The following is a 26,616-nucleotide window of genomic DNA, read 5'->3' as shown; positions in this document are numbered from 1 at the left end:
GAGAGCAAGAGAGCATAAGCAAGGGGAGTGAGAGAGGGAGAAGCAGGGTCCCTGCTCAGCAGGGAGCCCAATGCAGGACTTGAACCCAGGACCCCGAGATCATGACCTGAGCCGAAGGCAGTCGCTTAACCAACCAAGCCACCCAGGCGCCCCTGATGTCTTTCTTCACACACCCCGGGACCAGCCCTATTTGCAAGCAATCTGTCCTCTAAGTTACTTGCAGGCCTCCTAACCCAGCAGAGAACTGTACATGGCCCTGAACTTTTCATTACAAGTCATTTCTTGGGTTTACTCATGAAAGTTCCAGTTAAAATGCAAACATATTAGTAACATTTTCAGCTACTGCTATCTTGGGGTATTTAGGACAACTGAATTCCACAGGGCCATAGGATAGGTAAGTTGTAATGGGACCAAACCAAAAAGCAATGATGGAAAACATTATCTAGCTCTTGCAGAGGTGAGAGGTAGAGAGGAAGTGGGAATCCCTCAGAGCTGTTTGAGATGGAAGGGGCTGCTTTTTAAGGGTAGTGAGCCATGCTCCTGAATTATTCATGCAGATGCTAGAGGAAATCTGGCAGAGATGCTATAATAACTATAGCTCCCCTATAGTTATGTAGCACACAACTATTTTCAAAATGTTTTAATATCCATTATCTCCTTTCCTTGACTGTCAATAATCCTCTGAATCCTGTGAAGTAGAAGTTATAATTTATAAAGAAGGACACTGGGTACCAGAAAAACAGTGTGACCATTCCCAACATCACACCCCTGATGATAAAAAGTGGAACCAGCATTAGGATCCAAGTTTCCTGACTCTAGGCTGGGGCTCTTTGCTAGACAGTGTTTTTCAAAAAATCCCCTAAAATACTCATAACTACAGTGGAAATGGCCAGTGAGCCCCAAAGTCGAAAAGTGTAGTCTCAAGAGGCCTAAAGTAAGTGTGACATTTTCTCAGAAGTCTTGTTTTATCTTAAAAAACAGTGAAGGTTTGTGTTTCACTGTGTATTACTCTGTTTTTTCTTTGTAACAAGCAACTTCAGTGATCTCAGGGCTTAAGATAGTCAATTTCTATTCTCACTTATGGGTCTTTGGGTTGACCATGACTGTGTAGGCTTGGCTAAGATAGGCCCAACTTGACCCTTGGCTGTGTGTGGGGTTCAGCTCTGCTCCAAAGGTCTTCTCATTCCCTTCAACCAGCAACGGCCCAAAACAGATCAGAAGAACAAGTGGAAAGAAGTAATGCCTCTTAAGGCAGCTGTCACCCCCCAGCCTCCTTCTGATAGCTGAAGCATGTCATATAGCTGAGCCTAAAATCAGTAGGGCAAGATGTATATTCTGTTTGCTCTACTGTACTACAAAGTCACATGACAGAGGAAATGAAAAATTGAGAAAAGTAATCCAGTCAACCACAGCTGTCCCTCTTGGACACAATTATTTACCCCCACCTGTAAAATATATTCACCTCCACCCTAAGACTCCACAAAGTGTCTTCTGATCCCAACAGTAGACTTAAAATCCTGAATCCAAATCATGATTGACATGGGTCCAGATGCAACTTCATAAGTTCTGGAGACTTATAAACAAAAAAGACAAGTCACCTGCCCATCCCCTATACCCATATGCACACTACATAATCAGTATGTAATGGTGGAAGAGGCAAAGCTTAGATGCCAAAAACATTCAGCACATCAAGAATGGGAGGCACATAGCAGTTATTAATTCACTGCAATTCTGAAATCCCACTGGGAAAATTTGCCAGGGCATAGATAAAAGAGTGTTCCTTGATTTGGCCTGGTTTTGCTCCCTGGGAGCAGCCCCCAGTACAATGTTGTCCATTGCTCTTGGCTCTACCTGCCAGAAAGTCCTTCCTTCTTGATCATCTTTCACGGCCACATTTGAAAAGGGTTGTGGTGAATATGTTCTTCCTGGTGGCTGAGCAGCTTTCCCGGCCTGATTCCTGCCTATTGACTCTTGGTTGCCCTTAAGTCTTTTTATAGCCAATTATAGGTTCTTTTAATTAAGTCTGACAGTAGTTCTGCCAATATAATTATCTCAAAAGCTTTGCAGTTTTCCATGTATTTGATTCCAGTCAATCCCATGTGCCAAAGCCACACCCACCATTCTTTTTGGACATAGATCTTTCTATAGACTTAATTATAAGTTCTTTAAGCTTAATAGACTTCTAGGGGACCATACCTTTAATCTATGTAGAAACTATTTTCTAGTTAAAACCTTCCCTAGGAGCCATTTTAATCCTTTCAGGTGTCTTTAAAAGGTGTGACTACCAGAGTCTTGAGTCTTGAGTTAGTGTTTGCCTCGAGAGTGCATTTTAATGACAGTGCCCTGGATGAGATCTTTTCCTGAGGCAGCGTCTTAATGGCTTCATCTTTGAGTTGATAGGAAACAGTTTCATTTTCCAACCCCTCAAGTCCTCAAATCTCTGAGCTTTCTATTCTATTTTGTAAACCGGTCTTTTCTGAATTCTTACCTTTCTTATAGTACCTTACCAAAGGAGCCAGCTCATTCTAGCAATACTTTGCCTCAAAACTCTCACCCAATGCCACAGGTTATTATGGATCTTTTCTGAGTTTTGAGTTTTACCATAGAGGACAATCTGACCAAACGGTTTGTCAGTTACATATCAGAGGTCACAGTTTTTCCATTATCCTATAATGATTTCCTTACTTCCTGTCTCCTGATCTCATAGCCAGTGTTGTAGAGATTTGTTACTAACATTCTACTTTTAGCTACCAATTCCTGTATTATCAGTGTTTGCCATGTAACAAACAAAATCAAAATCTCAAGGGGTAAAAGAGCAAGTATTTTTCTTCTTTACGGCTCTCCAGTTTTGCTTTAGGCTTTAGGTTAGGTTCAAGCCGACTCCACATACCTCCTCATTTCCTTTGGACCATGTGGCAGAAAGAGGGGAAGAATTGAGACAGTCTAATTTATCATGCATTTCATAAAGTATCTTTGTTTTAATGCAGTTATTAAAATATTGTTGTCCTGAAGACGTCAAGTAAAATCAATATTCTACGATTATTCCTTCCATTTATTATGGCTTTAAATACTCCTGACACTCTACCAAGTGCCTCTTAGAGGTACATGTTGTCCAATTTGGAAAGCAGAGCTTCATAAAACTGTGCCTCAAGCATTGGAAGGGACAATGGTCCAATAAGGATATTCTGATTCTATGACAAGGGATGGAGTGGAGGGCTGTGAAGGACACTGAATACTTTATTCAATTCATAATTTTGCCTTAGGCTGGTCTGAGTCAAATTATGTCACTTCTGAAATGTAGCCTCACATGCTCCTTGTCTTCTAGCAACAAAACTACAAGAAAGACAAAATGAATTCAAGAGAAAGTCTTCCCTTGAAAACATGTACAGATTGTTGCCTATGTGTACTAGAAAAAGAAAATACAAGAATACAATGTTCTTTTACTCTTTCATTCAACAAATATCTTTGACCTATCTATTTTGTGTCAGATAATGGTGCTTGTGGCTAATGATATGATTATGCAATGGCTAACAAAGTGTGGTCTAGGGACCCTGAGTGTCCTGAGAAATTCCCAGGGGGTCTTCAAGAACCAAACTGTTTCCATGACAATACTAAAAAGTTATTTGTATTTTTTGGTCTTGTGTTTAGTATCTTAATAGAAGGTAAAGAAGCTATTGCCTATTATGCTAGACATTTAATAATATTTTCAAAAATGTAAAACAATACCACTCTTCTCGCTATTTTTAAAAAAATTTTTAAGTAATCTCTATGCCTAAAGTGGGGCTCAAACCCACAACCCTGAGGTGAAGAATCACATGCTCTACTTCTGAGCCAGCCAGGCATTCCACTATTTTTTGCTTTATTTTGGAAAAGTACAGTCATTTTTTCCTAGGAAATATTATATTTAAGTTAATTATTATTGTTACTTTTGAATGAATTAATAAATTAGCACTGTTAAGTGTTCACAATTTTATTTTCCCATATGGTGAATATTGATGGATAAACAAAAGTTCCCATTCGTATCCTCAAAAAGTTTTAAGATTGTAGAGGATCCTGAGACCATTTACCATGAGGGTAAATGAAAGCAGCATGGCTCCTTCCCATTTGGAGCTTGCACCGAATTTTCTGCAGACCGCCCAGCAACACTTACTCCCGCTATGCACCACCTACTATCACAGGGGCTGGAAGCCTGAGAACTCATTTCCTAGAACCCTTTGCCAGGAGGGTCCCAGATTAGATTCTGCCAATGAGATGCATTCTCACAAAATTTGGAAACTAGAAGCCAAATCCTTACTCCATGGGCAGGTGTCCAGCCTGCAGCAGATGTGAGATTTTTCAGCAGCTCTGGGTATTGCTATAATCACTGGTTTCAGTGATTCATGCAGCTATGATTATCACCAATAGTTTCAGAAACTTCCTGACTTTCTTGAAGCTAGTGGCAAACTTTAATTGCTCTCCTTCTACCTTTTTGACATTTTTGCAACCATGAAATTTCTTTATTTATGTCCCTTTCTGCTCAGAACACCTGGAGAGATTTTGTCTTCCCGAACCAGTTAGTTTGTAGTTAGAAAGTCAAACAAAGACCAAATCAACAAATAAATTATGAAAGACACACACAGACTATGATAAATACCATAAGAGAAATAAGTGATTGTTGTAATATAGAGTAAGAATAGAGGCTTTACCTTAGGTTACAAATGTATATGTGAGAACTATATAATCTGTTCATTTATGTTGGTGATTACAAACATTTATTTTCTAAGAAGTCATGCAGGTTTTTTCTTTAAGTTTCAAGGCATGAGGAAATAAAATCATAAAATTATATTGGAAAAGTGACTTCAACTTTAAGAAATTAATACCAGTGTTCCTTGTCACAATGATTTGTGAATGTGTTACAGAATTTTACAGATCTTACCATATGGAAATGTTTTACACAGAAATTCTTGGGAACATAATTTAGAATCTTGTTACATAATAGCTTGATATAAAACATTGATTTGCTGATGTGATTAATGAAAAGCAAAATTTCCATTAATTTTTATTTTCATCTCTGAAAAATATTCTACTTCCTTAACTCTTCTAGAAATATCAGCACAATCTAAGTCCTATGAAACACAACTTCTAGTGACTGGGGCAGAAACCTGAGGTTGCAGCAATGAAATATATCATACCTCAGCTCTGCAGAAATGAGCAGTGTTCACCACCAGTAATCATTTAGTTAAAATGTTTTACCAAAGTTGTAAGGAAGACATAAAATTTGCAGCTATATTCATCAGATAAAATGGTTGCGTGTGTGTGTGTGTGTGTGTGTGTGTGTGTGTGTGTGTGTGTGTGTTAGAACCAGATATCTCTGAGACTTAAAGCTGTCTTTTAAGGTCTTTAAGATAAAAGAATGTGACACAGAGGTGCACATGTTTGTCATTAGAAAGAGCAATAGAAGTCAAATACCACACCAGTTCATTTTCCAGATTTCAAAAACTGATAGGGCTAGTGACTTGTCTAAGGACAGACTTATCCGGAATGCAACTACGGCCTTGACTCTAGGGCAGTTAATGCAGCCCAAGACCCACTGGCCATGGAGAATTCCCAGAGCTCAACGCTCTGGAATTTTTCTTATGAAAACAATAGATCTTTGAATCTTTTCCTGAATATAAACTTTACTATAACATTGTAAGTAATTTTGAATAACTCTACATTCTTTCTCAGAGAGGGTTGCAAGTTCTTCCCATCCCAATCTCACCCCTCAAGAGAGCATTTCCCCCACTTGAGACTTTTAGAGGAAATGGCGTTTAAAGAAAGTGAAGATGAAACTTAAAAGTGTTTTTCTTATGTGTTTAATTAGAGATTTTTATTTAGGAAGGCCATAATAGAAGGAAATCTGGAATCAGATCTACCTTCACATAACTGTAATTTACTAAGCAAGTAACTCATATCCAATTTGTCCTATAGACCTAAGAAGACAGTGCTAAGCTTCAGGGAAATCGAATTCTGTTGTACACACGAGTAACTGCCAGTTACTCAAGCTTATTGAGCCTCCACTCTTCTTTTTTTTTTTTTTTAAGATTTTATTTATTCATTTGAGAGAGAGTGAAAGTGAGAGAGGTCACAGAGGGAGAAACAGACTCACCACTGAGCGGAGAGGCAGACGTGCGCCTCGATCCCAGGACCCTGAGATCATGACCTGAGCTGAAGTCAGATGCTTAACCGACTGAGCCACCCAGGTGCCCCGAGCCTTAGATTCTTAATCAACAAGACAAAGATGTCGTACCTAATGGCTAGGACTGTAGCAGGGGCTAATCCAGTGAATGAATGGTACATGCCTTGGTCAGTACTGGCACACAGTAAATACATAAAAATAGTAATTCCTTCATGCATTCACCTTGGGCGCAAGCTCTGAAAGTAAGTTGATTCTATGTCCACTTTCTCATTCTGTCACATATAATGAGGTTTAGAAGGTACTGAGGAGTTGGGCATGTTGCAAATTTATTTATTGGTATTAATTCATTGGTTATGAGCAATACGAAGAGAAGAGCTATTTGATTAAACGTATTGTCTCCTAACCTCAAGAATGAATCATGGCACATATTTCCCAACTAAGCAGGTTCTATAAAAAAACACCATACAAAGGGAAGAATGAAGGGGGGCGGAATCGGAGGGGGAGACGAACCATGAGAGACGATGGACTCTGAGAAACACACTGAGGGTTCTAGAGGGGAGGGGGGTGGGGGGATGGGTTAGCCTGGTGGTGGGTATTAAAGAGGGTACTGCATGGAGCACCGGGTAAAAAGAAAAAAGGAAAAACGAAAAAAAAATCACGATACAAGTCAAGGGATTGGATTTTCCTCTTTTTATTTTTAAATGCTGCTTAAATCTTTCCCTGTTCAGCTTTTTTTCATTAAAGCCTTAAAAAATCATTTTTATCTCTTTCCAGTAAACATTAATATAATATCCTTCAGCATTATTAATAACCTTTTTAAAAAATGATGTGGTCTTTTTGTTTATATTCAATCCACATTCTTTTCTTCGTTCAGTTTCTATGGGTACCTTTATCCTCTGCTAATGATGAGTCATATCTGTGGGTGCTGAAAAAAGAAGAGGTTATCTAAAATATATTTGAGAAAAGCACATACTTCATTTTTTTCTGAGTTTTCTTTTTTCCGAAAGGAGGCACATTTGTTTAAAGTACCACTAGATTTATAAAAATGAAGTTACTTGAGGAAGAATACAGAGCCATGATCAAATGAAAACTAAGGAAGTGTGTTTTAATTATTTTTTAGTTGTTGCTCTATATCTTTTTTACAAGAGGTTCTGACCAACAGGTAGGATGACTGCTTTTTTTTTAACCTGGTGCAGTGGGTGTTAATGGGTGTTAAGTGGGTGTTAATCAGTTTGTTAACTGATGAATGGAGTGAAAGCCAGAGAGGAAAGAAGGGCCCTAGGGAAACAAAGTAGGTTGTAAGGGTGTAGGAAAGGGTGTTATAAAGGTGCAAAGAATCTTGGAGAACGATCAAATATTCCAAATCCTTTGCTTTATAAATGAGGAAGTTGCAGGCAGGTGAGATATAGTGACAATAAAACTGAGACCTGTCCCTGAAAATTCAAGAGTTACCTATGACCCCATTTGCACATGAAAAGCAAAGTGAGACATGGAAGCCTTCTCTCTGCTTAAATTAGGGTTAGAAGCAGAATTGTTAACTTGTGCTGTGTTGATTGGGTCATCAAACTACTCGGGAATTTTCCTAATTTTTAGCAAAATTTGTGCTTTTGGAACCCAGTGTGTGTCTACGGGAAAGTGAAGGCCAGGCCCTGCAAACCTGCGGCTACCTTTTAAGACCACACACAGCTCAGTTTTGTGTTGAGGAACTACTTTCCTGCAATCCCATTTACATGGGCTTTTCTTGTTTTTCCTGTAGTCTGAGATCGAGTCACTAAAGCATCCAAGAGATGCATGGGCCCGGGTTCAGTGTTTAATGGGAATATCAAAGTACACAGCAAGGTCCTTTAGGAACTTACAATCTAATTAATTAGGAAATGAAGAGTTGAGTGAAAAAGTGCAGTGGCAGATCATGTGCTTGCATGTGTACGAAGCTCTGATTCAGCAAAAGGGGTGACTTCATACACTGACTGCCCTGCGTCTGAGCTCGACCGGGAAATGTAGATAGGTTCTAGATGTGTGCAGAAGACAGGAAACTGCATTTTAGGGAAGGAACAGCATGTGTACCCACTTTAAGTTTATAAAAAAACATCATATATATCAGGATCAGAAAGGAAAATAATCTGTTGGGAGAGCAGGGATTCATGATGAAGAATTGTTAGATAGGTCTGTTTTACAGGGGCTTGAATACCAACCTGAGGCCCTGGATATTTGTCTCCTTCGATACGACAGTCCTATCCATCACAAGCCTATTATGAAACAGCCTATCCATGATGGAAAATAGAGAAGATAAATTGCCTTGTGATCCATTAACATATGACATGAAGCCAAGTTGCCTGATTTCCCCCAAACCCAATTTTATGAGCTACTCCTCTGGTAAAATTCTTTTCTGACTCTGCAACAATATAAGAGAGTACTCTTTATACCATAACATTGAAACAGATGAGAGCTAGTGCTTTGAGTTGCCCTCCTCGTGTGAATTTATAAGTCTTTATTGTTGTTTCATTGTGGAAATTGTTGAGGCAAATACATATTCAGAAGTATATTCAAAAAGCAAAAACTTATGAAAAGAAGAAACTAAAAATGTAGTGGATCTGACAGAACAACAGAGAAATAGAAACAAAGAGGCTTGAATCGCTAGTACATATATCCGTATTTTATGTGACGGGACCAGAAGGAGACACAATACCTTGCCTACCTTTTAGCCACCTCTTGAAGGTCAAAATGAGATCGGAGAAAAACAGGAAAATAATGAAAGCTGACAAAGGAAGAGAACTGAAGGAAATCCCTTGGAAGATGCACATGGCCTGATTTGAGGTTGTGAAGCCACCAGGATAAGGGATGGTCCACATGAGACATGTTTATGTGGCAGATAACAAAGGTCAAGGGAACCCAGTTCCATCATTCTTTATTGGAGGCCCTCATGCTGGGATAAGAAGGAGCATGTCTGAGCCAACGGTCTGGAAGGAGCCTTTGATGTCAGGATGTGAGTTGTCATGGGCTCCCATGATTCCCTATCACTGCTAGGCTGGACGCCCCCGTTGGCACCTCCAAATGGACCAGACGAGCCTGTTTGGGGGTTGTGGCCGGGTCACCCAGGTTGTCCTATTCCAGGGAGCTTGCAACTCCAGCAACGACACATCTGGAGTGCGGAGGGCACTGGGTTGGGGGAAGAAGGGAAGGTAAACCCACTTAACCAGCCAGACCAGCTGAAACCACACTGCTGGACAAGAGACTCTGGAATGTCACAGCCAGCTCTACTTTACCCTGCTTTGTGTGTGTGCCATTTAAGAGCCACTGCGGTCATTCTTTATGGATTCTGAAAGCTTCGATCTCATACCCACCTGTGTAAGTTGACGAAATAGCAAGCTTCATGGATCCCTGTAGGGCTTTTTCTCTTTTCTTCTCCTGAGCTATATGCCCAGCCTCCTCATCTTGGTGAGAAGCAGTGAACACCTTCGGGAACTCCTTGTTAGGCTCTGGTACCTGGGCACCTATCCAGCCATTTTGGCATCTTGGGATTCAAGTGTTTGGCTACGTGTAGGCAGCCTTTTCTAAGGAGATACTGGATGGAGGAGAGTCTTCTGAGTTTACCTGGGTCTCATCCCAGGCTCCTAGGCATTCAGGAGACCAAATAAATGGTCTTGAGGTAAAACAAAACAAAACAAAACAAAAAAAACCCTCCTGCTTTTCTCGATCTGGTGGATGGAGACATACACCGAGTTTAACAACTGTCCCAGCTCTTGAGCAGATCTGGGGATACTTACAGGGAAAAGGAGCAATGTGAGTGGTATAACCAGTGCCCTTTGGACTAGCCTAGTAATGAGTGTGTTGTGTTCCCAACCCAACCTGGCCTAGACAAACCCCCACCTTGAAAACGCTTTTTTTTTTTTTTTTATAAACCACAAGTTCATGACTACTGAAGCTAAACCTGACTTCAGTGGTCTTTCAACAGCTGTGTCATAGCTGGATTGGAGTGTGGCTATGTGGGAGTCTGAAGAATGAGGGCTCGGGATGACTGATGATAGGAAACTTCGTTTGTGCTGATTTTCAGATCTAGGACAATCCCACTGCTCAAAGCCATCCCACACACGGGCTATTAGGGTTGCTGGGTTCTCCACTGGAATCCTAGCAACCCCCTTCATGAGTAGTTTGCCTTCCTGCCTGCTACCCAGGGCAGGCTCCGCAGAATGGAACAGAGGCAATATATGAAAGTTGAGGAGGGGCCTGAGACTAAATTTTTATAAGTCTAAGCTCTTTCTTGAAGGTGTTGCTATGGAAGCCAAAGAGAATGTCCAAGATTGATCAAGTTTCTGAGCACAGCTGAGCGTGACACCACCAGGGGGCAGTATGAAGCTATGTCCATTACTCATTGTTTCAGTCTTGACCAAAATCGAATCCAACCTTTCCTGTCCCTGTACAGGAGCTTCACAGAAAGCCCTTAGGTGGCATTTAAACTTCAAAGCTGTGGGAATGTTTAGTAAATCTGACAGCACCATTAAGAGTAGGTTGGATTTTTCCCTTAAAACCAATACCAAATTCAATTTTACTGGAAGTATGTAGCCATTCATTTTCTCATCTGAATTGGCCATTTTTCACTGGTTTCATTATTTAAAATTATGTAATTCCCTGCCCTAAGCTGTAAAATAGAAAACTTGCTTTCTTGTGTCTTGTAAAGCTTTGCCTCCAATCCACGTTATTAAAATTTAAAAGTATACAAGGATAGCATGATATACAAGAGATGATTCAGATTCAGATTAATTTTTGTTCAGCTCTTGCCCTCAAAGAGCTGAGGTCTCCCAGGGGATCAGACAAAATAGCAGAAGGCCCAGTTCCCTAGCACTCTGTTAGCTTTTAGGGAATAACTGGTCAATTTGGAAAATGGAAAGAAGAAACAATAGAATCATTTCCGGAACCATTACAGCTTAGAGAACCTGACATGTTCATAATCTCAGATTTGGGGGTAATATCCGTCAAATGCCAAATGTATATTATATATTATAATAATATACTTTATATATATGTAAATATAATATATATGCATACATACCAAACCATTTTATTTGTGTGTGTGTGTGTGTGTGTGTATAAAACCAAATTAGGGTAAATGGCTTCCTCTTTACTAAGAGAGCATTTTTCCTCTTTCCTACAATTTTCATTGTTTCCCAAGCAATATTTTCTTAGGGCAGTTTTGCAAATATATGATGTACGGGAATAGACACCAGTTGAGTTGATAATCCAGGAAGTGTCTCATAAAAGCACTGAGGAGTTTGGAGGAACATTGAGTTTTTAGATTGAAACAGCAATAAAATAATGTCGCTGTGTTATGAGCCAGGTGCTACGTTCTTGCCTAATGTGTCTTGATTCTAATTAGTTAAACAGCAAAATTGAGCCTTTATTTTTTGGCAAGGTTAAGTGCATGGTTGAGTGCGCTCAGCACAGGTTAGGGATTTATAAACTCTTAATCCTGGTCCCAGGTCTATTATTGACTTTGGGAAAGTCATTTAACCTCTTGTTTCTTATTTCTGTGGAGTAAAATGGAAGTAATAAAATGGACCATCTCACTGGGATGCTGTGGTGAATGTCACAAATGATGGAAATATACTTCCCAAGTTCAGTTGTATTGCAGTGCTGATGTGAACCCGTAGCAAAGAGCATGTGTCTGGTTTCCCAGAGAAAGAACCCTTCCGGTTTGCTCTTTTGCTCATGTCCACCTTTGACCATGTCCAGAAGGTCATCCAGCCCTTCTTGACTTTATGTGAAGCAGACACAGTCATTTCAGAGAGATTCAGAAAATGTCCTTATCTTTATGTTCTTCAGGAAACAAGGACTGCTAAAGTCAAATTATTATAGTTTTGCTTATACCCCCTTCTTGCCTCAGGCTGATTGGGAAGGTATAGGATTTGGGGAATGTAGAGACAAAGTGGCTTTATCATGTAGGAAGGAGACAGTTTCTTTATGGGAGAAGGAGAGCATTGGGCCAGTACTTCTTGCAAGAGGTTTCTCCTCACTAGACAGCATGAAAACAAGAACCAATTTTCTTTTTTTACTACCAGCAACTGGCACGGTACCTGGCACAAAGTAGCCACGCGATGGTTTGTTAAAGGAAAAGGGGAGAAAAATTCAGCTGGTTCACCTGAAATGCTAATAGCCACACCGAAGTGCTTAGAAGCTGCATTTTCTAGGAAGATCTAAGTAATAAAATAATCACAAAATAAAAGAAAGTAATACTAATCAATTTTATCTAAATTTGCACATAAAATAACAATTTAATAATTAAAAAATGAATTTTAACTTTCATCTCTGTTGGTTTATTGGATTTTTTTTTTTAGCAGTCAAATTTTTCTATAAGCCTGAGTGCCCAGAACACACAAAAATGAAGAGAGATGCTGGTTTAAACTTACATTGGGGAATTTCCAACTAAACCTAAGTTGCTTACATGGGAAAATGTAATTTCAGCCTGATGGACTTTATTCCCGTTTACTCCTAAGCATCCCAAATATTTCAAAATATAAAGATATGAGAAGTAGATGCAAATGCCTTTAAAACTTACTGTTATTTTGTAGAAAGAAGCTCAGTGTTACTTGAGAACTGAAAACCAGCATAGCTAAGTGGTCCAAGCTTTTTCAAATCTCGGATTCCAGAGGCTCACCTATAGCTGGTTTGTACTGGGATTTCAACAGTTTTGTTCTTTCAGTGCTCTGGCAGGAAGAAGCAGCCACATTTCTTGATTTTCTACCAACGTACCAGAAAGTTCTAGTTTGAAAGAAGGAAAGAAGTTGGTATTCTTTCAGGAGAAGAGTTATATTCTCTCAGATTACCACATGTCCCCAAAAAGCTATTGTGGAAGGGAACAGAGATTACTGCTTAGAAGAAAATGTAGGTTTAAAGCCATTTTCAAGAAGAAATGCTTTTTTTTTTTTTACATGACTTGGATCCATATTCAATAAAGAGCTTTGTTAATCATTTTTTCTAATTACTTTGGCTAACTCATATTTGATGAAAAAAATATATTGTGAAAACTGCAGTGAAGTATAAGTTGCTCTCCCATGTAATTAGTTTGTTCTCGGAGCTCATTTTTATTATGAAAATAATTTGTGGTGGTGAGTTATAAGGGAGAGGCTCAAGCTGGAAGGCTTCAGGATAATATTTCCTCCATGAAACTTTCTCTACCATGACAATTCATTTTATTCCTTGGAAGTCAAACATATATTTTACATCTAATTCCTGATATACAGACTAAATAGGCTCAGGCCCTCGACTGTCTGACAACATTTCTGGGGCATTCTTTCATGGAGGGAATGAAAGTCTTCAAGCATCTGTAGCCATGTATTTCCTTACAGAGAATCTGATTTTGGGGCCCTGTTTCTCTGTTCTGCCTCTCTTCCTCCCCCTGCAAATTTGGTTGCATGGGAGACACAGGGGCTAGTGGAAGAGGGAGGGAGGGGAAAACCATGTCCAAATATGCCCGGAGTGACTGCCCTTTGGGGACATTTACTGGTGTGGTTCATGGTTCCTTGAAGGCAAGAGGAAAAGTGAAGGGGTGCTTTCATTTTCTTTTCCAAAATCAATCTCTCTGCCAGTGCTCTGGATCCTATCCATGCCAGTCCCCCAGGAACTTTCTCTCAACTATTTTCAATTTTATCCTCCATTTGGCTCTTTCTCCTTTGCCTCCAAACATGATGAGTAAGTTCATTTGTATCAGGAAAAAAAAAAAAAAAAAAAAAAGGACTTAACCTTACCAAAGTCTTCAGACAAGTGTTCTTACCCTGGTGCTTTTCTTTCTTTGTGACCCACTTCCTGACTTTTATGTACTTTGCTCTCTGGCCCTATCCTGTAATACCTTTATTTCTAAAATGTTAATTCAATAAAATCAAACCTGAAGTCTGTACAGCGGAGAGAGTTTCCCAAATATTTCAGGGGCCTCGGATTTTGGACAGCTCCCCCTGCCGCTCAACCCCTCCCTCCCATATTCATTATAGAGAGAAAATGTATTAGAAAACCCTGGCTAATAAAAATTCCACGTGCCCTCTGTTGATTTATTAAAGCTACTATAGATTTCATAACACTGCTGTAAGCATGGTTAATATATTGTAATAACTTCTAGCATTTTTAAGTACAACTCAGTAAAGTATTCCTTTATATGGTTGGCATCAGGCATTGAGGAATACAACTTGCATGTTGGAGGGGATGATGTCATTTTTTTCAGTTTTAGATCTCTCCCGTGCTTCAATGAAAACAGCAATAACTAGCAAAGAATTTACATGTTTATTTAATAGCAACTAAATTAGTAAGACCTCCTGACCTTTATACTCTTCCATTGGTATTTCTTTAACTCAATGTCATCCACTATTTCATAGTTAGGAGAAATCTCATTTTATATTCTTGTATTCAATCAAATTATGCAGCCAGTTTGGATTTCTCAAATGAGAAAATCTGAGTGGTAGCCAGTGGACCAGAGGGAGAAATTCTGTTGCAAAAAGGGGCAAGTTTCACAATTGCTTTTCTCATAAAGATGGTGCTGGCATAGGATGACCAAGGATTAACATGCCACTCAGAATCACAGGGTGTTTTCCAAAATTCTGCCACTAATAGGAATTTGCAGTAGTCAACAAAATCTCACTCAATCAGACTTAATAGTTTTTATATTCTTCTTGTCTCAAAATCTTTAAATTTTGAAATACTGGAACTCAGCAGGTTTGAAGTTAATATTCACCTAAGTAAAATCTCTCTTCCAAAATCTTACAAACTAGGCAGGAATATTCAAAATATTTCAGAGGCCTTTTAATCTTATTTGAAGATGAGATTTTTCAAGTAACACCAAGTACCTTCAAAGCATTCATTTACTCTTTTAACAACCAAATGATTGCAACTGTTTTTATTCATTCATTACAAGAAAAATCCATTAAAGGCTTCTATTTGGCCATATTTAATAATGTAGCTGAAGTTACCTTGTGTACAAGTAATAAAACTCTATCTTTTTAGGGGTGCCTGAGTGGCTTAGTCGGTTAAACATCTGACTCTTGATTTTGGCTCAGGTCATGATCTCAGGGTCGTGAGATCAAGCCCCTGTTGGACTCCATGCTCAGCAGGGAGTCTGCTTGAGATTCTTTCTCTCTCCCTCTGCCCTCCCTTTCTAAACAAAAAAAGAAGATTCCAGATGGCTGCATGCAAAACTAATAAATGTGGTTCCCTGTTAAAAAAAAACTATATCTATTTGAAAATATGCTATAATACACTTTTTAATGACCTGCCCCAATTAGTCTGAATTCACCACATCTGACCCTAGAGAACTTTTCTACAAAGATATCTAAGCAATGGATGATGATGATGATGATGATGATGATGATTACTTCCCAACAATCCCCAGTGACCAGCAAATAATTCAGGATGTATGTTCCTGTTCTGTTGCAATATCTACTCTGTTTACACACAATTTACCTTTTGGGAGAAGGAGCAGAGAAGACTAATACAAATGTTTGGAATTGGGCAGATCCTGAGGGAAGGTAGGGCTGCAAGCCTTAGAACCAGGGGTGACCTAGAAACTGGTGTGGTGTCATGGGAGCCAGACTGGGGTGGTTGGATGACAAGATGTAAGAAAAATGGAGAGCCTGGCAATTTTTTTTCCCAATAGTAAATGTATTCACACCGAATTGCAAACTATGACAAATACAGAAACAGTAGCCATTGAGAGAAAGGGCTATGGAGTTAGGCTCATGTGGATTTGAGATCAGGCTCTGCCACTTACCATATGCTTTTTGGACAACTTACTTAACTTCTGTGAGCCTCCATATGCTCATTTGTGAAATGAGGCTGATAATGCCTCCTTGCTCATAGGGTAGTGATGATCACATGAACTAATGTGTGGGGAGCAGTGCTTGGCACTCGATATGAACTAGCTCTTGTCCTTATTGTAATAAAGCAATTAAGTAGCTATGTTAAAAATGTTTTATTTGGTAAAACAGTCACTCCTTGGCCTGGCCCATGGTTTACATAGTGGAAGCATCTCGGATTTTGAAGTCAGACTGACCTGAGTTCACATCCTTGGTCCACTACTCAATAAGAATATAATTTTTAGTGTGGAGACTCCTATTCCTTATGAGAATGGGGGATCCGTTCTGCCTTTCTCAGATAGCTGTTGTCAGGATTAAAAGTGATACTACTAGACTTAGTAGGATTCTTTATTAAGGTAGTTGGCGTGGTGATTTTCAATTCTCAGCATTTCATAATTTTTGTCATTCAGTGGCTAACAGAGCCTAGTGTGGTAAGTGGAGCAAGTATTAAAAGGAAGAACCCAGACGAAGTAAGAATGTCCATAAAATGTCATGATAAACTGACAGTAGCTTCAGCATTAAAACCTGGAATGTAGATCAGCAGAGTTGGAAGACTGTTCTCCAGTATATTAGCATTTATAACTGCTTGAACTCAACACAGGAAATAATCTAAATGGTATGGACATAACCAATATTTTAAAAGTTTAATAACACGGCTATTCAGGGTCAAAACTCAACAATGTTTGTGATCTATTTTAATTGTGGCATAGTTCAAATTTTAATAACATAGCTATTTTAGTGTCAACACTCCATCTGTCCATGACACATTTTAATTGTGTTCAATGACTTTTCTCATAGTTTCATCCATGATTTTCTTTCCACTTAGAAATGTGATTCTCTGGATCTTAATAAAGGTTGATATGAACAGATATCCTTTTGGGGAAATGTTCTAAAGAGTTGTACTATCCCGCGTGCACTCATTTCATGGACATAAACTAAACTCACCACAGTTTCTGGAAGCGTAAGAATCTCCTCACTGCAGGGGAAGAATGCAATGTCAAGTTTGATTTTCTGGGGCTCCTCAGTGATCCTGGTATCGTCCTTCACAGAAGAAGTGCCTCTTGGCCTTGTCCATGATTTCAAAATCTCTATGTAGGGCAACTCACGTTCTTTGTTGGAGTACTCACCCCACCCCCCTCTGCCGCCACCACCCCACACCCTCCCGAAGTCCCATGGTTATTTCCCACTGGGCACAGCAGAACTAAGGGAATCCAAGCATCTCTACATAGTAGGCTCTTACAAGGATACAGCAATCATGCCTGACCATCACCTCCCAACAAAGGGAGCAGAGAGGTGAATCAGAGGTGGTTCTGCCTTTCATTCAGCCGCTTTGATTCTCAGTTGGCTTGCCCTGATTATGTTCTACCCCCAACTACATAAACTTGCTCTTATTTTCATGGCTGATCTAGCTTTACAGGTTTACCTTCCTTTGTAGTGTGCACCTAATGTTTTGTGGAAAACTGGAAGTTAAAACCTCTAACTTGGGATATATTGCAAAGGTGTATGTGTGATTACAAGGCATTCTGTGCTACACGTTGTATATGCATCTTACTCTTTGTTCTTCCTGTGTTTTTTAATCAGCATGAATTTCTAGCTACTAGCAGTTGCTTGGTGGAAACAATGACATTATTATTTGTATTTTTCAGGTGGAGAGACTGAGGTCCTAAATTTGTACTGATCTCACTGTGTATGCTGTGTCTCGGAGACAGTTGGAGCCCCGATCCAGAGCCCTTGGGTATTGCCTCAAAAGATTGCACTACTTATCAGTGGAAGACTCCTCTTCATTTTCTTTTTAGGTAAGGTCTTTCTTTCTATTAAATCCTAAAAGAAACATTCATCATCTTAACAGTGAAGGAATTATGAACTAAAGGCCTATCTGTAAAACTTGGTTTCTTGATTTGTTCCTCCCTGAGCCCACTGGAATAAAATGTCTGTGTTGCACCTTGCGGTCTCCCTCCAGTGTGTATTTGCTCTGCTATGCAGCTGTTTTAATTTTTTAACCATTCTTTCTTTGGGCTTGCAGGCAGTGCCATCAATATACGTGTTGTTTTTCAGGGCATGTTTTATATTCCCTTAGATTCCTGTCTTTGTGTTCAGAGTCTGGCTCGAAGCCATCATAATGACTAAAGAATAAGAGAATATTCAAAGACCATGAACTTTTGACAAATGATATGTGGTCCTGGGTAGGTATCTGATGACTTTGTCTATGGACTGAATAGAATGAATAAAATATAAGAGTCCCTTTTAGGCCTGCCCCATAATATGACATTGATCAAAATCAGGCTCCCACAAAAGTAGCAAAGTAAATTTGCCAATTTCATTGAGGTCCTTTTGCTTTGCCCAAGACAGCCTCCTGTAGGTGGACTTGAGTGTCTGGAATGAGTGAATGGGATGACCAGATTGAGCCCCAGCTTTGGCTGTATTTATTTGGTCCAAATTCTGATCATAAATCCATTAGTTCAATATTCTGCACTAAGAAAAGCAATTTCCATTTTGAGTTTTCCCCCATCACAGAGGTCCTCATACAGCCCTCCCCATTCTGACACCACACTGTAAAATTTTGATAGTTGATCCAGAGGGAGTTAGAAAAGAGAAGAGATATATCCTATCCCAGTACAGTCTTTGCTCAACTTGATTTTTGCTTTATTGAGCAGTGTGAATCAATACCCAGCCATATTGCAGAGCCCCTAAGAACATCATGATCTGAGAATCACTGACAAGAAGTCATTGAACTTAGCTTCACCAATGCCTGAATTAGGAATTCACGGCTTCTGACACAGAAAGTTACACTGAGTAATGCAAGAGTCCGACTTGCAAAATCGCCTCTGAACTGAAGGAACCGAAGCGGACATTTCTTTTCTTTCCATAGAGTGACAGTGTCAGTGGAACGCTGTCAGTTGAAAGAGGGCATGTGGATGCTGGATTTTGTGCAGCTAGAGAGCTAGTTCGTAGGTTCTGTTTATTCTCGGCCAGAAACTGAACTGGCCTCAGAAAGGGGATTCAGAAGTCCTTTTAGCTCCTGGTGATTTACTCCGATTTCCCGTTGTAGGCATATGGATTCGATTTTCTACTGTCTCTATAAATACTGTTGTGTCTGTCTCCCTGCCAAACTAGCTACCTTTCTCACCCCAGAGAGAAGCCAGAGATCAGACATTCCTATACTACAGCCCCATTAGACACCATAAGGGGAGGGAGCAGATCTGGCCGTCAAAATGATGTGTGTATTTGAATCTTGAAAGAGCCAGGCTAAACTTAGAGTCAGTGGGCTCCCATAAATAACCTGTGTCCCTCTCTCTTTGTGTGGTTTGGACTGGAATGCCTTTCTCTTTAGAGTTGTACAAGCAGCCAGAGATCAAAGAGTCAACCGTTTATGGATGCATAGTTCATTACAAAGTCATCGTGCTCAGCAGGAGGACTCTGGCTAAAGCACAAATAATTTTCTCCTATTACTATTTTGTTGCATGGATTGGGGTTGGAGGGCACGAAAAGACCTTGCAATAACTTTAAATAATGTAAAAAAGTAAAAAGAGAGAGAGAGAGAAATGAAAATTCACTTTCGAAGGAGGGTTAAAACTTAACTGGCATCTTTTTAAGGTATGGTATGTGGTAGGAGGAAAGAGGAAGTAAAGAAATTGACCCATTACCACATGGAATGTGGTTCAAGAAGAATAATAGAAGGCAGAACAGTACCCTGCGTAATTGACTTACCCTTGGGTAAGCATTACGGAGAGCCTTTGATAAGCAGAGCAGAACATATACAAGGATTTTTTTTTTTAAAGCCCAAACTAGATAATGTATTTGAAAAACGGGCTTTGAACTAGTTTGCTAGAATGTGAAGAATACATGTGTTTTAAATTAGAGCATCGGTGGTGTTAACAATCCCAGGACTGTGGATAATCACAATGATACAAAATAATAACTACTATTTATTCAATGTCTACTGTGTGTCGCGTGCTGTGCAGTGTATGCCGTATCTTTCCATCCTTCCAATCACACAGAGAGGCGTTGTTATCCCCATTTATGCACAGGGAAACAGGACTCCACAACATCTAAGTGCTTTGCTCAAAGTCATGCGGTCATTAAGTGGTGAGCCCAAGATTTGAACTGAACTCTGGAATGAAGCAGAAACTTAGCTTGTAGTTAGTGTGTCTGGCTCCTAACCCCTCTCCTGGCCTCTGTCGCAGGAGTTGTTGGAGCTCTTTTGATGGCCAAGCTTGGGAGTTTTGTTCACAAAAGAGCTTATCTCAATCCGTGATGGCCACTCTTCCGGCCAGGGTAGATCATCTCCATCCATGATGGCCGCTCTTCCGGCCAGGGTAGATCATCTCCATCCATGATGGCCGCTCTTCCGGCCAGGGTAGATCATCTCCATCCATGATGGCCGCCCTTCCGGACAGGGTAGATCACCTCCAAGTCCTCCTTTCCAGTGTTCTTATTCCCCTTCTCCACACCGTCCTACTCTGGCTTCTAGAATTGCCACTGACCATACACAGGCCTTCTGCCGGGAGCATGATGAAGAAATTGCTTAGAGGAAATACTTCGTCAGGTCTTTCACCTGTTTCAAGGGCAATAAAGGACCCGTGCTGGACTTCTTATTTAACTTGTATAGAATGTGAAAAATACTTTCTTTGAAAGAAAACTCAAGGCACTGAACGAGTTTGTCCATGTGAGGGCCCTGTCACTGTTCTCTCATCCATAGGTAATCTGGGTTGGTCACTGACACCTCACCCACCCATCAGTAGTAACACTTGATCTGGTGTTTTCTGCATGGATGTTAGGAACTGTGTATCTTGTAAAAGATCTGTCACATGCCTGATCAGTTACAGTGATAACTGAAGAACATTTCCTGAAATGTATTATTTTAACAGATATCATGTTCTACTTTATGTTACTTTAATTTTAATCAAAGCTGAGTTGTGTGAATCTTAAAAAGAAGAAAAAAAAGGTGTGGGATATAATGCAAAGAACCCGATGCCTCGAGTCAATAAAATCCCAGTGGCTAAAGTCTTAGGGACCATGTAATCCCTGGGAGCCTTTGTCCTTATCACTGATAAAACCTGCATCACAAGGAGGCCATAACATCAAATAAGTAAGATGAATGGAAAACCACAATGCTCTACAAATGCTACCTTTTTTCTGTTCTTCTCAGTGATGCTACCTTTTGTTCAACCTGTCTCTTCATGCTGCTTTCAGTAATAGTAGTTTTAAAAAAATCAGAGGGGCACCTGGGTGGCCAGTAGTTGAGCATCCAACTCTTGATTTCAGCTCAGGTGATGATCTCAGGGTCATGGAATCGAGCCCCGCGTCAGGCTCTATGCTCCGGTTGGAGTCCACTTAAGAGTCTCTTTCTCTCCCTCTTCCTCTGCCCTCCCCCCCAACTCTCTCTAGATATAAATAAGTCAGAAATAGAAGCAAATAATCAATGAATTCTTTTTTACCGATTTAACTGAAAAGCAACTGAGAGTATCATCCAAAATCCTATGGCTCTTCCCCGCCTCCACATTTTCTTGAAAGCTTTCACACGTGCAGTGTAAGAAATTGTGAGTCAGCCTTCTCCAATCCTGACTTTAAGAGTTGCAGAAATCAGCTGCCAGGCAGCACATATGTTCTGAGTTCCATGAGAGGAAGAAAACACATTTGCTGAAAAGAAATGGAAACCTTAAAACCAGTTGAGTTGTAATAGAGACACTTTGCATTTTGCTAACTTCTTTTCCCCTCTGGTCCTTGGATGTCTTTCTGGCCCTGGACAAGTTCCCTTGCTCCTGAGGCATCTGTCAGCCCAGCCACTCCCTCCCTGGGATGTGGGCTCCAGCTGGCCATGGCTGATGGGGGAAGGCACAGGAAGTGCAGAATGACCAAAAGAGGGGATTATGATGCAGAAATAATATATCAACTGTGAGTACTTCTTGAATGCAAGGCACTCAAAGGCTGTAAATCCATTCTCTTATTAAGATCTAGTAACAATTAAATGTGGTAATAAACTTTGGTAATAAATTCCAGTCTGCAATTGAGGAGATGACTTTAGAAAGCTAAGTCATTTGGTCAAGGTCACATAGCTAGTGAGCCAGGCAGAGTTGAATAATAAAGCCTCTTAGCAGCATTACGTATGGGACCTCCAGACACTGGAAAGGTATTTTCTTCTGGGCAGTTGTCTTCAACAAGCATTCCCATGAGCCACCAAACATCCAAAGGGGAAGGCTGCTAGCAAGTACTCTGCCTCTATGTTAACATGGTAGAAACCAGATTCAAATAGGTTGTGGGTTTCTCTTGGAGCAAAAGAAATCAACTACAAGGAAAATGAAACTCTCAGCTTAGAGCTCTACTTAAGACACTTTCAACTCATTTCATGATGTTTTGCCCTTCTGCACCTCTCACTGAGGCAGTTCTGTTCTTCGTAATTGGTATTCTGTTGTTCTTGTGGATTGTCTGTCAGTGTGTTCTTATTCATTAAACTGTGTGAGTAAAAATTGATGTGATGGAAGAACCATGGCAGCCTCGGCCACAGAACAAAGACTTTTCTAAACCAGCATTTCTCCCATAACCTCTTGGTAAATGTTTCATGTGGGCTTTCTTTCCCCAAGTATCCAGGACTCTGTGTTCAGAAAGAATTGACAGTGACACTTCATTTGACCCCCCAAAAAAAAGTAAAGAAAAAAGAAAGAAATGTTTCTACATTTAACAAAACCCAAAGGCAACTTGAAAAACACTTTGACAACTTATTTTCATTTTGCGATCTAAAGCAGACCTCAGGTGTTTCTGCAGACAGGTGGTGCTGGTTGTAGTTCTTCTGAATCCTTGTGAAAAAGATCATGTTGACTTTTGAGAATATTCCAGGATTCATCATCACAACGGACTTTGAAACATGATTTTAAACTCCCATTGAAATGGGACACAATGTAAATCCTAAAGAAAAAGCCCATTCAGGTAAACCCAGGATTTTCGTTCCAGACTAAACCTCACGATTTGAAACCCCAGCTCATGCCTCCAGAAGTTCTCCAAGGCAAGACTTACCTGTATACACATTCTTGCCACAGACACCAAACCTGTGGTTTCCTGGACCCTGCTAAAACTCAGTTCAAAGAATGCCATTTTGCATAAATCTCTCAGGATGAAGAAAAAGCCATGAGAATGGTATCCCCCGTCACAGAAAACTGTGGTGTTTAATGGTAAGATAGTTGTCTTTTTCTTCAGGATTGGTGGAAAGAATTCTACCTTGTGCCTTTGAATGAAGGATTTCCCTAAAGACAATACTGACCTCTATGTTTAGTTGCTGGAACCCTGCAGGCTTGGGTTATAAAGAAAGGTCAGGGCTTTCAGAGGAAGCTGGAATATAATGCCCATTATGATGAATTGTAACTTAGAAGCACTCTGTAGAGACAGGAGAATTCAAGGTTTTTTAAATGCGGTTTTAACAAAAATTTCAGTTTGGGTTGGATTGAGCTGTCACTGATGTCCAAATGCCTCAGTCAACAAAAAAATGTACCTTTTAAAAATGGAACTTTTTCTGGGGTCACTGAGAGCATCCTAGCCCATAATATTTGTATGATTTAAGTACAGTCGATCTTCACAGATTCTGTATTTGCAAAATCTCTAACTCACTAACATTTATTTGTACTCTCAGGATCCATACTTAGAGTGCTTTTGTGAACATTCACAGAAAGCACAGAGTGGCAAATAATTTGAATTTTCCCCAGCAGAGGTCAAACAAGATGATGCTCTGCCTCCTTGTTTCAGCTCATACCGTGTATAAGTGTCCTTTTCACGGTCTATTTAGTGCCACATTTTTCTAATTTTTGTGCTGTTTGTTTGGTAGTTTCACTGTTAAAAATAACCCCAAGCATAGGGCAGAGTGCTCTGTTGCATTCCAAAGCACAAAAAGGCTGTGGTGTGCCTTATAGAGAAAATATGGACATTAGATACCCTTCATTCAGGCATGAGTTACAGAACTGTTGGCTGTGCATACCATGTGAATCAGTCAACAATATATATTAAATAAGATGTCCTTAAACAGAAACACACATAAAACAAGGTCATATATTGATCGGTTGGTGAAAATGTGACCGGATATTATAGACTATAACTACCATAAATAATGAAAATTGGTTGTATTTGACTGAAAGCTTGGTACCATCTGCTGACTTGAGTGGTTTTGTGGTTTGTAGATAGTGTCCACTTCTCATCTCAAATGTGACTCAGAAATGTCCTGCTATGTTTAGGATGCAATTTCAAATAAGTTCAAGAGTTATGAGACTGGATGAGGATCCCGTGAATTTCACACGTGGGACAAAGAAAGGGAAACTGGTTCTGGAATGTAGGGAGAGAAGGGAAATTTGGCCATGGGCATAGCAAGGGAAGGGAAGGGAGGTGGAGATAGAAGAAGAAGCTGAAGAGAGACATCTGAACCTAGAGAAGAATGTGAGTGTGCTCATAGTGAAATTGAAAGACGACACCCAAGATAACGCCATTAATCTTTGGGTATGTCCTGGTCTGAGAGTAATCAACATACTGCTCCCACTGAAGTATTGAACAGGCAAATTAATGTGCATAAAATGTCATTTCATATATATATGATTTCATATATAATTGGAGAGGAGTAGATGAGATATCACCACATTCTGCAGAGCTTAATGACATCACTTTTATGTAAATTGAGTTTTGTTTCTTTGTTTTTCCTTCTTCATGTAAAGTCATGACTCTTTGTTTCATGGCTACCCAGAAAGGACAATTTTGATTTTGGATAAATAGCATCTGTGGAAATGTTTTTCTTAAGCCAGAGTCACTTGCATGCACTTAAGTTAATGGAATTTAATAACCTATTTAATACACTAAGGCAAGAGAGAGATTTTTACCAACTAACTTAGAGAAACTATGTGTTCTCATATGCGTTCTCATATTCATGCAAAAGGTAATTTGTTTTATAGGCAGAAAATAGAGTTTACAGTTTGAAATAAACAAATCATTGCTTTAAACAGTGTAGAAGAAAGTACACTACTTCAAAAATAATTGCTTGTTTACATGCATTTGCTTGTTGGAAACAAAAGACTGAAATGAGAACTCCTCTATCATCAGTGTGTTATGTAAGGAAATGAGAAAATATATACAGGGACCCAAAGCAGTAGAGAGAATTTCCCATAATCCCATGTGAACATGATAAATTGTACTATTTTGCCACTTAATGGTATATTAGATCAATACAGCATCTAACTCATGAGCTTCAGTTACAAATCTCAAGTCTGATAGAAAAGCATTTTTTTAGTATTTCAGGAAAGATTCTCAAAACTTTAGCAAAAATCAGTGCTGATGAAATACGGCCAAGTTATATCTTCACACATGAAAAATGTACTATTTTTTTCCAGAAGTTTGAAAATCATTTTGAGTACTGAGTTTTTTTAAGCAATGTTAAAATCACACTGAACTGCTGCTAAAGAGTAATAGTCGTGCCCATCTTATATTTTTTTGAAAATTGAACGATATAAGTCACGTAAAATACATACAATAACAATTAATACAAATTGTTCAATGAGTATTAACTGTTATAATAATACTGTTGTTATAGTAAATGTTAACCTTAAAATAGTGTATAATTATCAAAGTTGCCTTAAACCAAGTATTTTCTTTTGACTATCATACATTCAGTGTCACTCTTGAAAATCCCCAGAACCAACAGCAAAAACAATAGGAAGCAATGAGGCAAAAAGAAATTTTGAGGGTGACAAACACACTTTCCTGAATCACCCAAGACATTTCCTATAAGGTACTGTGCAATGATTTTGCAGATGAGCATTCATATGTTTCATTAGTCAGAGTAATTAAAAGTAACTGCTATAACAATCAACCTCCAAATCTAGGTAGCTTAAAACAATAAAGATTTCGTTCTTTCTCAGGTCATAGTTACATAACCATCAGGTGGCTCTTCTGGGGGTTCTCTTTTAAATAGTTTCTTTCATCTTAGAGTTTCACCAGTCTCAGTGGAAGGGATAGAATTTGTGTATTTGGGAGGTTTATGGCCAGGTGTAGAAATTGCAACATAACTTCCACTCACATTCTTTAGACCAGAATGTAGTCCCAAGGTCACAATGTAACTTCAGGGTGTTCTTGGAAGTGTTTTTTTCCTGTTTACATGGGGAAAAGAAACAGGATATACTTTCTTGATTCTTCAGAGATAAAAAAAAGTTTAAACCTTCCAGTATGCTCAGTTTATTTCTTAGCATGCCATTAAATGGGGTTACCAATTTATTAAAAGAGAAAAAAGGCATAATTGGACATCACAATTTATGTATCTCAGCACACGGTTGAGGTTAGTCTTAAGGACAGCTTGAGTTCCAAGTCTTCCAGAAGCTTCCCTGACCATCTCACCACACCCTGTTATAGTGAGATTTAGCAAATATTTCTTCATATTCTTTATTCTTTCCTTTTTATGTATTGTATCGGTTACCTTACCTTCTTATTAGACTCTAAGCTTTCTTTCTATGATAGTATAGTATACTGTAATGTAGTGTAACATTACATAGTATCATATCATACAGTATGGACATGGGCTATGCCGTCAGATTGCAAGGATTTAAATCTTGTTTTCATTACTAGTATTTACGTTATCTAATTATTTAACCTTTTTGTACCCCGTTTTGT

At 39.4% G+C, this 26,616-nt stretch overlaps 1 protein-coding gene across 1 annotated transcript in view; it reads left to right on the top strand.

The window, feature by feature from the left end:
* Window positions 1-17,851, top strand: part of LOC141371263 (uncharacterized) — a 248,913-nt gene extending 231,062 nt beyond the window's left edge. The window contains exon 4 of the mRNA XM_073885575.1: window positions 17,634-17,851. The gene's annotated coding sequence lies outside the window, so the exon portion shown is untranslated. The remainder of the gene's footprint in view (window positions 1-17,633) is intronic.
* The last annotated feature ends 8,765 nt before the right edge of the window (window positions 17,852-26,616 follow it).

This window comes from Callorhinus ursinus, unplaced genomic scaffold (genome assembly GCF_003265705.2).
Source record: "Callorhinus ursinus isolate GAN/ISIS: 27379988/994484 unplaced genomic scaffold, GSC_fseal_2.0 scaffold63, whole genome shotgun sequence".
In the NCBI taxonomy this organism is placed as follows: Eukaryota; Metazoa; Chordata; class Mammalia; order Carnivora; family Otariidae; genus Callorhinus; species Callorhinus ursinus.
Note: the sequence above shows the minus strand (reverse complement) of the source record. Positions and strands in the feature narration are given on the sequence as shown.